The following is a 14,685-nucleotide window of genomic DNA, read 5'->3' as shown; positions in this document are numbered from 1 at the left end:
GGGGTAAACCCCCAGCAGTGCAATTGCTGGGTCGTAGGGCAGATCTAGTTTTATCTCTTTGAGGAACCTCCACACAGTTTTCCAGAGTGGCTGCACCAGTTCACATTCCCACCAACAGTGCAACGGAGTTCCCCTTTCTCCACATCCTCTCCAACATTTGTGGTTTCTTGTCTTGTTAATTTTCCCCATTCTCACTGGTGTGAGGTGGTATCTCATTGTGGTTTTGATTTGTATTTCCCTGATGGCCAGTGATGTGGAGCATTTTCTCATGTGCGTGTTGGCCATGTCTATGTCTTCCTCTGTGAAATTTCTGTTCATGTCTTTTGCCCATTTCATGATTGGATTGTTTCTTTGCTGTTGATAAATTTAAAATTATTGAAATGAAAACAAATATGTAACCATGGGCGACCTATGTTTATTTATTTAGCACATCACACTCTGAAGAAATTGGGCCACGGAATTTACTAAACTTAGTGTTAGTCCTCAGAGCCAGACTGTCAAGAAGCCAGGAACCAAAGGTACATCCCTAGGGAAAGAGCCAAGAAGGAAGATGTGGGAAGTGCTGGGTTCCAGCCTGCCTCCCTGGTTTCCTCAAATTGAAGTCACTTCATTAACTTCTGCATTCCAGACCCAACCTGGCTTGCAATATAAGCTTGACTTGGATTAGATTATTATTCTGGATCCATGGTGCTTTATCAGCCTGCAAAAAGGACTTGCAGTTCTCTTTGCCCAAGAACACAGTGGCCTGTGCTGACACTGGAGGACACAGAGCTTTCTTCCCTACATCAATCTGTCAGCAGCCACATCCTCCTCCAGAATGCCTCACATCCCCTTTCTTTCTTTCTGCCATCCTCTGCCCCAGCCCGAGTTTAAGGCCTCCTCTTCACATCAAATGCCCTCACTATTTCTTCACACTGGCTCTGCCTCCAACATTTACCCAAATGCAAGTTGTCTCGAGCTTCACCATCAATTTTTTCTTTCTGAACATGTCTCCAGAGGCAGGGAAAACAAAAGTAAAAATGAACTATTGGGACTTCCTCAAGATAAAAAGCTTCTGTAGAGTGAAGGAAGCAATCACCACAACTAAAAAAAATCCTACAGAATAGGAGAAGATATTTACAAATGACATATCTGATAAAGGGTTAGTGTCCAAAATCTATAAAGAATTTATCAAATTCAACATCCCAAAAATATATAACTCAGTTAAGAAATGGTCAGAAGACATGAATAGACATTCTTTCAAAGAAGATATCCAAATGCTAACAGACACATGAAAAGATACTTATCATCATTCATCCTCAGGGAAATACACATCAAAACCATGATGAGATACCACCTCACACTTGTCAGAATGGCTAAGATTAACGACACAGAAAACAACAGATTTTGGAGAGGATGCAGAGAAAGAGAAACCCTCTTACACCGTTGATGCGAATGCAAGCTGGTCCAGCCACTCTGGAAAACAGTATGGAGGTTCCTCAAAAAAGTTAAAAATAGAACCGTCCTATGACCCAGCAATTTCACTATTAGGTATTTACCCAAAGAACACAAAAATACTGATTTGAAGGGGCACATGCAACCCCATGTTTATAGCAGCATTATCAACAATAGCCAAACTATGTGAAGAGCCCAAATGTCCATAGACTGGTGAATGGATAAAGATGTGTATATATGGCTGATGATGAGTGATGTTGAGCATCTTTTCATGTGTCATCCAAAGGAATGAAATCTTGCCATTTGCAATGACACAGATGGAGCTAGAGTGTATTATGTGAAATAAGTCACAGAAAGACAAATACCATGTGATGTCATTCATCTGTGGAATTTAAGAAAAAAAAAACAACAGATGAACATAGGGGGAGGGGAATAAAAAAGAGAGGGAAACAGACCATAAAAGCCTCCTAAAAGACTGATGAAAAAAACTGATGGAGTGTGGTGGCGGAATGGGCTAAATGAATGCTGGCCATCAAGGAGGGTACTTGTTATGAGCACTGGGTATTATATGTAAGTGATGAATCACTAAACTCCACATCTGAAACTGATTTTAGCATAAATGTTAACTAACTAGAATTTAAATAAAACATCGAAATGAAATAAAAAAGTTTTTCTTTCTAAAAAAAAAAAAGTTTTTCTTTCTAAATAAGAAAGCTGCTAAAAAACCCGAGTTGACCCTTCTTTAAACTCTCTTATTGTGGTAAAATATACCCAAAATAAAATTAACATTTTTCACAATTTTAGGGGTATAATTCAGTCACATAAGTACTTTTACAGTGCTGTGTAACTACCATGACTATCCACTTCCAGAACTTGTTCATCATCCTAAACAGAAAGTTTATGCCCCTTAAGCAGTAATTACCATTCGCCCATTACTCAGCCTCTGATATCTCTAGTCTATCTTCTGTCCCTATGAACTTGCTACTCTAGATACCTCATATAACTAGAAGAATGCCATATTTGTCCTTCTGTGTCTGGCTTACCTTACTTAGCCTAATTCCCTCAAAATTCACCCATGGTGTAGCACATATAGAAATTTCATTTCTTTTTAAGGTACAAAAGGGTCCTGTTACATATATATACATATAATGGGATATATATATATATATTTGTTGTTGTTGTTTTGTTTTTACTATTCATCTCTTTTTTTAATTTATTTTTTATTGGTGTTCAATTTACCAACATACAGAATAACCCCCAGTGCCCGACACCCATTCACTCCCACCCCCCGCCCTCCTCCCCTTCTACCACCCCTAGTTCGTTTCCCAGAGTTAGCAGTCTTTACGTTCTGTCTCCCTTTCTGATATTTCCCACACATTTCTTCTCCCTTCCCTTATATTCCCTTTCACTATTATTTATATTCCCCACATGAATGAGAACATATAATGTTTGTCCTTCTCCGACTGACTTACTTCACTCAGCATAATACCCTCCAGTTCCATCCACGTTGAAGCAAATGGTGGGTATTTGTCATTTCTAATAGCTGAGTAATATTCCATTGTATACATAAACCACATCTTCTTTATCCATTCATCTTTCGATGGACACCGAGGCTCCTTCCACAGTTTGGCTATTGTGGCCATTGCTGCTAGAAACATCGGGGTGCAGGTGTCCCGGCGTTTCATTGCATCTGCATCTTTGGGGTAAATCCCCAACAGTGCAATTGTTGGGTAGTAGGGCAGGTCTATTTTTAACTCTTTGAGGAACCTCCACACAGTTTTCCAGAGTGGCTGCACCAGTTCACATTCCCACCAACAGTGTAAGAGGATTCCCTTTTTTCCGCATCCTCTCCAACATTTGTTGTTTCCTGCCTTGTTAATTTTCCCCCTTCTCACTGGTGTGAGGTGGTATCTCATTGTGGTTTTGATTTGTATTTCCCTGATGGCAAGTGATGCAGAGCATTTTCTCATGTGCATGTTGGCCATGTCTATGTCTTCCTCTGTGAGATTTCTGTTCATGTCTTTTGCCCATTTCATGATTGGATTGTTTGTTTCTTTGGTGTTGAGTTTAATAAGTTCTTTATAGATCTTGGAAACTAGCCCTTTATCTGATATGTCATTTGCAAATATCTTCTCCCATTCTGTAGGTTGTCTTTGAGTTTTGTTGACTGTATCCTTTGCTGTGCAAAAGCTTCTTATCCTGATGAAGTCCCAATAGTTCATTTTTGCTTTTGTTTCTTTTGCCTTCATGGATGTATCTTGCAAGAAGTTACTGTGGCCGAGTTCAAAAAGGGTGTTGCCTGTGTTCTCCTCTAGGATTTTGATGGGATCTTGTCTCACATTTAGATCTTTCATCCATTTTGAGTTTATCTTTGTGTATGGTGAAAGAGAGTGGTTTAGTTTCATTCTTCTGCATGTGGATGTCCAATTTTCCCAGCACCATTTATTGAAGAGACTGTCTTTCTTCCAATGGATAGTCTTTCCTCCTTTATCGAATATTAGTTGACCATAAAGTTCAGGGTCTACTTCTGGGTTCTCTATTCTATTCCATTGATCTATGTGTCTGTTTTTGTGCCAGTACCACACTGTCTTTTTTTTTTTTTTTTTTTTTTTTTTTTTTAGTACCACACTGTCTTGATGACCACAGCTTTGTAGTACAACCTGAAATCTGGCATAGTGATGCCCCCAGATATGGTTTTCTTTTTTAAAATTCCCATGGCTATTCGGGGTCTTTTCTGATTCCACACAAATCTTAAAATAATTTGTTCTACCTCTCTGAAGAAAGTCCATGGTATTTTGATAGGGATTGCATTAAACGTGTATATTGCCCTGGGTAACATTGACATTTTCACAATTTAATTCTGCCAATCCGTGAGCATGGAATATTTTTCCATCTCTTTGTGTCTTCCTCAATTTCCTTCAGAAGTGTTCTATAGTTTTTAGGGTATAGATCCTTTACATCTTTGGTTAGGTTTATTCCTAGGTATCTTATGCTTTTGGGTGCAATTGTAAATGGGATTGACTCCTTAATTTCTCTTTCTTCAGTCTCATTGTTAGTGTAGAGAAATGCCACTGATTTCTGGGCATTGGTTTTGTATCCTGCCACACTACCGAATTGCTGTATGAGTTCTAGCAATCTTGGGGTGGAGACTTTTGGGTTTTCTATGTAGAGTATCATGTCATGGGCGAAGAGAGAGAGTTTGACTTCTTCTTTGCCAATTTGAATACCTTTAATGTCTTTTTGTTGTCTGATTGCTGAGGCTAGGACTTTCAGTACTATGTTGAATAGCAGTGGTGAGAGTGGACATCCCTGTCGTGTTCCTGATCTTAGGGGAAAGGATCCCAGTGCTTCCCCATTGAGAATGATATTTGCTGTGGGCTTTTCGTAGATGGCTTTTAAGATGTTGAGGAATGTTCCCTCTATCCCTACACTCTGAAGCGTTTGATCAGAAATCGATGCTGTATTTTGTCAAATGCTTTCTCTGCATCCAATGAGAGGATCATATGGTTCTTGGTTTTTCTCTTGCTGATATGATGAATCACATTGATTGTTTTACGGGTGTTGAACCAGCCTTGTGTCCCGGGGATAAATCTTACTTGGTCATGGTGAATAATTTTCTTAATGTATTGTTGGATCCTATTGGCCAGTATCTTGTTGAGAATTTTTGCATCCATGTTCATCAGGGATATTGGTCTGTAATTCTCCTTTTTGGTGGGGTCTTTGTCTCGTTTTGGAATTAAGGTGATGCTGGCCTCATAGAACGAATTTGGAAGTACTCCATCTCTTTCTATCTTTCCAAACAGCTTTAGGAGAATAGGTATGGTTTCTTCTTTAAACGTTTGATAGAATTCCCCTGGGAAGCCATCTGGCCCTGGACTCTTGTGTCTTGGGAGGTTTTTGATGACTGCTTCAATTTCCTCCCTGGTTATTGGCCTGTTAAGGTTTTCTATTTCTTCCTGTTCCAGTTTTGGTAGTTTGTGGCTTTCCAGGAATGCATCCATTTCTTCTAGATTGCTTAATTTATTGGCGTATAGCTGTTCATAATATGTTTTTAAAATCGTTTGTATTTCCTTGGTGTTGGTAGTGATCTCTCCTTTCTCATTCATGATTTTATTAATTTGAGTCTTCTCTCTCCTTTTTATTTTTATTTTATTTTTTTTAAAAATTTTTTATTTATTTATTTATGATAGTCACACAGAGAGGGAGAGAGAGAGAGGCAGAGACACAGGCAGAGGGAGAAGCAGGCTCCATGCACCGGGAGCCCGACGTGGGATTCGATCCAGGGTCTCCCGGATCGCGCCCTGGGCCAAAGGCAGGCGCCAAACCGCTGCGCCACCCAGGGATCCCAAGTGTATTATTATCTAAGTATTTCTTCACTTTGGTTAATAATTGATTTATATATTTGGCAGCTCCCACATTCGGGGCATATATATTGAGGATTGTTAAGTCCTCTTGTTGGATAGATCCTTTAAGTATGATATAGTGTCCCTCTTCATCTCTCACTACAGTCTTCGGGGTAAATTTTAGTTTATCTGATATAAGGATGGCTACCCCTGCTTTCTTTTGAGGACCATTCGAATGGTAAATGGTTCTCCAACCTTTCATTTTCAGGCTGTAGGTGTCCTTCTGTCTAAAATGAGTCTCTTGTAGATAGCAAATAGATGGGTCCTGCTTTTTTATCCAGTCTGAAACCCTGCACCTTTTGATGGGGTCATTAAGCCCGTTCACGTTCAGAGTTACTATTGAGAGATATGAGTTTAGTGTCATCATGATATCTATTCAGTCCTTGTTTTTGTGGATTGTTCCACTGAACATCTTCTTAAAGGGGAATTTTAAGAGTCCCCCTTAAAATTTCTTGCAGAGCTGGTTTGGAGGTCACATATTCTTTCAGTTGCTGCCTGTCTTGGAAGCTCTTTATCTCTCCTTCCATTTTGAATGAGAGCCTTGCTGGATAAAGTATTCTTAGTTGCATGTTCTTCTCATTTAGGACCCTGAATATATCCTGCCAGCCCTTTCTGGCCTGCCAGGTCTCTGTGGAGAGGTCTGCTGTTACCCTAATACTCCTCCCCATAAAATTCAGGGATTTCTTGTCTCTTGCTGCTTTAAGGATCTTCTCTTTATCTTTGGAATTTGCAAGCTTCACTATTAAATGTCGAGGTGTTGAACGGTTTTTATTGATTTTAGGGGGAATCTCTCTATTTCCTGGATCTGAATGCCTGTTTCCCTTCCCAGATTAGGAAAGTTTTCAGCTAGAATTTGTTCAAATACATATTCTGGCCCTCTGTCCCTTTTGGCACCCCCGGGAACCCCAATTAAACGTAGGTTTTTCTTCCTCAGGCTGTCGTTTATTTCCCTTAATCTATCTTCATGGTCTTTTAATTGTCTCTTTTTTCCTCAGTTTCCCTCTTTGCTATCAACTTGTCTTCTATGTCACTCACTCGTTCTTCCACCTCGTTAACCCTCGTCGTTAGGACTTCTAGTTTGGATTGCATCTCATTCAATTGATTTTTAATTTCTGCCTGATTAGCTCTAAATTCTGCAGTCATGAAGTCTCTTGAGTCCTTTATGCTTTTTTCTAGAGCCACCAGTAGCTGTATAATAGTGCTTCTGAATTGGCTTTCTGACATTGAATTGTAATCCAGATTTTGTAACTCTGTGGGAGAGAGGACTGTTTCTGATTCTTTCTTTTGAGGTGAGGTTTTCCTTCTAGTCATTTTGCTCAGTGCAGAATGGCCAAAAGCAAGTTGTATTGGGAAAAGGAGAAAAAGAGAGGAGAGAAAGAAGGAAAGAAAAGAGAAAGAGAAAAAAAAAAGGAAGAAAAGAAAGAAGAAAAAGAGAAAGAAAAAGAAAGAATGGAAAAATAAGGGGTGGGGGAAGGAAACAAATCAAAAAGCAAAACAAAACAAAACAAAACAACAACATAAAAAAAAGAAAGAAAAAAAGAACCACGGGGGAGTATCTTCTGATTCTGTGTACTTTAAGTCCCTTGGCTTCCCCTGGAAATTGTCCGTCTAGCTGGTCTTCTGGGGGAGCGGCCTGTTGTGCTGATTTTCAGGTGTTAGCACTTGGGGGAGCTGCTGTGCCCCTGTCTGGTGCAGGGCTCAGTGGGGGTTGTTTACCCCGTGAGGCCGCAGGAGGAACAGCCCCAGTGGCGGGGCAGCTCTGGAGCCCTGGATTCAGCTCCCGCAGTAACTCCGGAGCTCTCCGTGTGCAGGGCCTGGAGGCTCTGGGGCGGGGCCGCTGATCTGCTCAGCTGGGGCAGGAGCGTCCTTGCTGTCCTGGGCCCTCCCGGCCTCAGCCTGTCCTGGGGGAGGCCGGATCCTGGGCTGTGTCCCGGCGCCCTGTGCTCCGGGGCCTGCGCTGTTGGATTCGCGCTCCCGCCCCGCAGCCCCCTCCGCGGAGCCGCCCCCGAGCCCCCCCCCCCCCCCCCGAGCTGCTCCCGCCCCACCCCCCCTCCGCGGAGCCACCGCCCGAGCCCCTCCGAGCTGCTCCGGGTCCCGCCGTGCGCGCTGCAGCCCTTAGGGAGCTCGGCGCACTCTCCCGGGGCGCAGGTGTCTGTTAGTGTCCCAGGGAGCCTGAGGGCATCCCCGCCATCCTGGGGTCCTGCTCCACCTCCCTGCGAGCCCCTTTCCGCCCGGGAAGGTCGGTGCAGCTCCTGCGTCTCCGGGACGGGGCTCTCCTGTCCTGGGGACACTCGCCCGGGCCTCAGCCCGGCTCCTCGCGGGGTCCCTCCCCCTTGGAGGCCTTTGTTTCTTTATTTCTTTTTTCCCCGTCTTCCTACCTTGATAGAAGCTCGAACTCTTCTCACTGTAGCAATCCTGCTGGTCTCTCTTTAATTCTCAGGCTGAATTCATAGATTTTCAGGATAATTTGAAGGTTTTCTAGTAATTTGGTGGAGACAGGTGATTTGGAGACCCTGCTCTTCAGCTATCTTGCCCCCTTTATCACTATTCATCTCTTGATGGACATTGAGTTACTTTCACCTTTTGGCTATCATAATTAGTGCTTCTAGGAATGTTAGTGTACAAGTATGTATTTGAGCCTCTGCTTTCCATTCTTTTGGGTATACACCTAGGAGTAGAAGTGCTGGATTATATGGTCATTCTGTTAAAGTTTTTCAGGAGCCACCATACTGTTTTGCACAGTGCGTATGCCATTTGAAGATTCCTACCAGCAATGGCCATTCTTGACCTACCAGACTTGCCCATTCTTACCAATATGTATTTCCATATTTTGACTTCAGTCATCCCAATGGGTGGGAAGTGGGATCTCATTGTGGTTTTGATTTGTAGTTCCGTAACAAAAATGATGTTGAGCAGCTTCTCATGTGCTTAGTGGCCTTTTGTATATCTTTTTGAGAAATGTCTATTCCAATCTTTTCCCCATTTTTAAATTGTTGCTGCTGTTGTTGAAATAGGAAAAATTCTTTATATATTCTGGATACTAATCCTTCAGCTGATATATGATATACAATCCCATTTTGGGGTTGTCTTTTTCATTCTCTTAATAGTGCCCTTTAATGCACAAATGCTTTAAATTGTGATGAAGTCAAAAAAAATTGTGATGAAGTCCAGTTTTTCTGGTTTTTCTTTTGTTTTCCATACTTTTGCTGTCATATCTAAAAAAAGCATCACCAAACAATGTCACACAGATTTCCTCCTATGTTTTCTTCTAAGAGTTTTATCATTTTAGGTCTTTTTTTTTTCATTTTTTTTTTTTCATTTTAGGTCTTACATTTAAATCTTTGATCCTTTTTTTTTTTTTTTTTTTAGTTAAATTTTTTGTATGAGTGGTCTTGGCACTGTTGTTGAAAATCATTTGACCATGAAGCACCTGTAGTCGGTTAAGCATCTGACTTTCGGTTTTGGCTCAGATCATGATCTCAGGGTTGTGAGAAAATGGGCAGCAGGGGACTTTATGGGACCTTTTGTCATTATGTATATTTGGGCTGTCTGAGAAGAGGATTGGGCAAGTTCAATAATAAGCAATCCGAGTTAAGTTTTTTTTTCTTACAATGTTTTGGTAATGGCATAACCTACTAACCTTCATGGCATTGGATTTGTAGACTTTTGTTCTAAAAATGTGAAAATGTGAAAGCATTTTCCTGGGGCCTGAATAGTGATAGTCAATAGAACAAATGTTAAGTTTATAGGTTGTACTATGTCAGCACTGAGAGGGAGCCCAAATGGTAAAGGAGCCCATGTAGTCTTGAGTAAATTAATGTTTGTGAATGGCTGTGATATGCTGATCCCTCTAAAGTATAGTGCTTAGGGCAGGGGCCACTTTTGCCCAGACACAATTAGCTTCAAGGACTCCTTGGGATTATGATGCATCATCAATTGCCCTCTCCTGGTCTGCTCACAGGGTTGTTGTTGTTGTTGTTGTTGTTTTTGAGATTTTATTTATTTATTCATGAGAGAGAGAGAGAGAGGAAGAGACACAGGCTGAAGGAGAAGCAGGCTCCATGCAGGGAGCCTGATGTGGGACTCGATCCCAGGACTCTAGGATCATGCCCTGGGCTGAAGGCAGGCACTAAACTGCTGAGTCACCAGGGATCCTCTGCTCACAGGGTTGTACAGGGAATCCCATAACATGACCCTTCCCAAGTATCAAGTGGGGAAGTTGAGTCAAGAATTCCTCATCCCCTATGCCTTCTTCAAAGCAAAACCCCTGAAGTGAAAAATCACAGGTCTGATAGCTAGTCTCCCCTACCACCTCATTCTTTTTCTCTCTCACGCCTATAGCACCCAAAGGTATCTTCATTGTCATATCCTTTTTTCTTCTCCAGAGCAGCAAATCAGGCCTTGATGCCATAAACGGAAGGGGAAGATATCTATGAGAAGAGGCTTGGTTTGGTTTCTTTTTTTCCCCATATTTATTTATTTGTTTATTTATTTATTTATTTATTTATTTATTGAAGTTTGATTTGCCAACATATAACACCCAGGGTTTATTCCGTCAAGTGGCCTGCTCAGTGCCCATCACTTAGTTACCCCATCCTCCCGCCTGCCTCCTCTTCTACTACCCCTTGTTCATTTCCCAGAGTTAGGAGTCTCTCATTTTTTGTCACCCTCTCTAATTTTTCCCACTCATTTTCCCTCCCTTCCCCTTTAATCCCTTCACTATTTCTTATATTCCCCGTATGAGTGAAACCATATGATTGTCCTTCTCTAATTGACTTACTTCACTCAGCATAACACCCTCCAGTTCCATCCATGTTGAAGCAAATGGTGGGTATTCATTGTTTCTAATGGCTGAATCACATTTCATTCCATTCCATTCCATTGTGTATATAGGCCATATCTTCTTTATCCATGCATCTGTCGATGGACATCAAGGCTCCTTCCACAGTTTGGCTATTGTGGACATTGCTGCTATAACCATTGGGGTGCAGGTAAAAATAGAGCTACCCTATGACTCAGCAATTGCACTACTGGGTATTTACCCCAAAAATACATATGCAGTGGAAAGCCAGAACACCTGCACCCCAGGTTTGGTTTCTAATGAGATAAAGAAGGGAAAAGAAAAAAAACTTTGTTTCATAGTTCTATTTTTGAGAAACCAAAACTAAACATTAATTATTCTCCTTTGCATTATTTTTCAAACAAAAGCCATATCTCTCCCAAATATGGAAGCTCAAGTTAATATTATTTGCCATGGTAGTTAAAAATTAAATATATTCATATAGCCAGAAATCCTACAAACAACTTTTTACAGAGAAAGAGGCTGAGATTTAGGTTCCTATGCCTGAGTCAGGCAAATGGCATAGCTCAGTAAATGGCAGAGCTAAAACAAGGTTCGAATAAATGACTACATGAGTGGAATTCTTGAACATGTGCACAAATCAAGTAAATGTCATATGGATGAATATCAAATGTACTGCTTTCATGTAAAGGGACTTCATCAGTGAAGCTTATTGGTTGTTAGCAACTCTCTGGGTGTTTTAAGTAACAAGTTCAATGTGGTGGAAGAGACCTTAGAACCAGTCTTGGGGACGGACAGTATCTCAGGAAGGTTCTGGAGATCCAGGAAGTAAGAAGTGCAGCAGCATTCTCTCACAAGCAACCCTTTGGTTAGCATGCTTCTGCCTTGCATCAAACCACTCAGGATTCAACATGTCCAGTGAAAGTACCTGGTTGGTTGCTCTTGCATCCATCCTAGGGCTCAGAGAAACAATCTGTTTTCTTGAATAAGAATGTGACATGAGGGGATCCCTGGGTGGCTCAGTGGTTTGGTGCCTGCCTTTGGCCCAGGGCGAGATCCTGGGGTCCCAGGATTGAGTCCCGCATCAGGCTCCCAGCATGGAGCCTGCTTCTCCCTCTGCCTGTGTCTCTGCCTCTCTCTCTCTCTCTGTCTATCATAAATAAATAAATCTTAAAAAAAAAGAATCTGACATGATTAGGAAAAGGGGGAGGAGATAACAATGCTTTGGGTTCCAGAAAATGTGGTTTGTGCACCCCATGCATTATTTTATCATCCTCAACAGCTCTGTGAGGCAGACAGTATTACTGTTTCTATGTCACAGCTCTGTAAATTGAGCCTGTGGATGTGTAAATAGCTTGCTCAATGTCTCATAGATACTAAGTTGCAAGATCTGGTCTAGAACCCAGGCACAATTACCAAAAAATTCATTTGGTTTATTTTTTATTGAGACTCTACAAATGCTGGGTCAGGGAGACACACCGGAAAAGGTGAATGAAGCAGGTTCTGGCCCAAGTTCCTTTTGGCTTACTTGTTATTCTCCCAGAAATACTGAACCCTGAACATTGGGGACCTCAATGCATTTATTCTAAACTAGTTTGATCTGAAAATATTTTTTTTAAAAAAAGATTTTATTTATTTATTTGAGAGAGAGAAACAGAGAGAGAGAGAGATCAGAGACAGAGCACCCACAAGCCATGGGAGGGGCAGAGGAATCTTAAGCAGAATCTCAAGTGGACTGAGCTCAGAGCGCAAACCTGGACTCAAACTCGCAGCCAACTCTGGGATTGTGACCTGAGCTGAAATCATGAGTTGAACAATTAATCGATTGAGTCATCCAGGCGCCCCTGAAAATATTCTTGAATCACATGTGCTGTCGTTCACTTTTGGCAATTCGCTTTCAATAGTTGAATAAACAATATATACGAATAGTTATTTACCTATTTTTACCTTTTGTGATCTTTCTGGGAATTCCAGCTTCCACATCAATGAGGAAACTGGTGGACAATGTGGTCTCAAATAGCTGGTGGCAATCAGGAGCACAAAAATAATGTTTACCTCCATTTTATTGGAGGCTTTTGGCAGATTTTGGGGCCTTCGTCTGGAGCCAGACTATCTAGATCTGAGTTCTGGCTCAGCTATTTCCATCATGTGTAATCTTGAGTAAGCTTCTTAATATCTCTATATCTTCATGTACTCCTCTGTAAAATATAGAGAATAGTAATGCTTTACTTCATAAAAGAGGATCAATAAAACAGTATGTTCATTAGTTAGAATGTGCTTAGTAGGGGCACCTGGGTGGCTCAGTTAAGTGTCTGACTCTTGATTTTGGTTCAGGTCATATCTCAGGGTTGTGGGATCAAGCCCCGAGGTGGGCTCCACACTGAGCATGGAGTGTACTTGAGATTCTCTCTCAGCCCCTCCCTACCCTTGCACACTAAATAAATAATAAATAAATAAATAAATAATAAATAAATAAATAAAATCTTTAAACAAAAAAATAACGTGCTTAGTATATTGTTAATTAATCAATGTTAGTCATTATTTTTTTTAATGTTAGCCATTATTATTCAAGACTTACAGTCCTAGCAGCTCCAGACCACCTTTGAATTTGTGTTGTCTACATTCTCACTGTTTCCTATTGAATGTTCATAAGCAGATTTAAAAGGCTTCCCTGGTAATTAGCACATCTTTCCTCATGCAGCATGAGGAACTCCTACAGCAGAATTTGTTATGGAGAAACATATGGTCTCGTGGAAAGAATTGGATTGAGGGAACTGACTTCAGAAGGTTTGAGACCATGAAAGCCTTATCAAAAGAAAAGAAATTTGTAAATATATAGAGATTTGGTTTTACAGTTGCTCTAAAACCACAATAGAGACCTCAGATGAGGTAACACTGTTACCTACTCATATTTTTTCTTTAAAATAATTAAGGTTATTGATGTTCCGATTAAATCAGTTCGTAGACCTAGATGTCATCCTTTATTTTCCTCTCCTTCTCAATCAATCACCAAATTCTGTCAAACCTACAGTTGAACTATCTCAAATCAACCCACATCTTTCCATCACAACTATGGTACCAGCTTAGGTGGCCATTACCTCTGTCCATGTCCCTCCAATAGACACTCACCTCCCCTCTATGCTTCTCCAGTCTTGACTTTCCAATAGCCATGCATCATCTTGGGACTGTTCTTAACATGGCTGATAAGTGCCTTCCCACCTGGAGCCCTCTTTCACCCTCCCATCAATGCTCTAGTCATACCTGAGTTGCTCAGGTAGGTCTTCCAAAAGTATTCTACTATCTCTTGCTCTGAGAAGTCACAGAAGTTGTCTCTCTGCCTGGAGCATGGTTCTCACCAACTCCAACATCTCTGTTCTCCTTTGCTTGGCTGGTTCTCTTGAACCTCACAGTCTAGCACAGTGCCCAACAGAGTAGGTAGTCAACTAGTATTTGATATAAATAAAGGAATGGCGAGTGAATGTGCTGTTGTAACTATCCATGATCAATAAAGGATTGCATCAGTTATTTCTATTTGCCTTTTTCTGAACAAAATCAGTACTTCTCTCCTTTAAATTTCCCTAAGATAAGTTAATTGAAGTCTGTTGCAGGGAATTCCAATTTCTTTGTGTTTGGTTCTCTATCCATGTACCAACACCTTTCTGATTTTAGGATTTGGAAGTTTTTGATTGCCTCCTCCATTGGGCTTCTTTATTCATTTTCTGGCTTCCTCTCTTTTGACAATAGGTTATTTTCCCTCATTGTGGCAAGTTCTGCATGTGCTCATCAATATCGTATTCTCTCTCTCTCTTTTTCTTTTCCTTTGAATCCACAGCTAGATACTATTACCCAGTCTTAGTTACAGTTAAATATACCTCTGGGATTGAATTATGGATAGTGGAATTTTATTGAACTTATGGCACCATTTCCAGAGCTGGCCCTTCCTCCAATATTTATGAGCTGATTGGAGAAAACTCTGATGTCTTACAGGAAGAGAGAATAACAATATGGAAAAAGCCTGCATCCCAAGGAGAGAGAGGCAAACCAAGA

General features: G+C 41.1%; 1 protein-coding gene and 1 long non-coding RNA gene across 4 annotated transcripts in view; one reads left to right on the top strand and one right to left on the bottom strand.

Moving 5' to 3' along the window:
* LOC140612806 (glycine N-phenylacetyltransferase-like) overlaps positions 1-14,685 on the top strand; it is a 73,513-nt gene that overhangs the window by 31,499 nt on the left and 27,329 nt on the right. The gene's annotated exons all lie outside the window — the stretch shown is intronic.
* Positions 9,868-14,685, bottom strand: part of LOC140612811 (uncharacterized) — a 50,547-nt gene continuing 45,729 nt past the window's right edge. For both annotated transcript variants that reach the window (XR_012013936.1, XR_012013934.1), the window contains exon 4: positions 9,868-12,836. This is a non-coding gene — a long non-coding RNA (uncharacterized lncRNA). The remainder of the gene's footprint in view (positions 12,837-14,685) is intronic.

Source organism: Canis lupus, chromosome 21 (assembly GCF_048164855.1).
Source record: "Canis lupus baileyi chromosome 21, mCanLup2.hap1, whole genome shotgun sequence".
Lineage (NCBI taxonomy): Eukaryota > Metazoa > Chordata > Mammalia > Carnivora > Canidae > Canis > Canis lupus.
The sequence above is the reverse complement of the archived record's forward strand: the minus strand, read 5'-3'. Positions and strand labels throughout refer to the sequence as shown.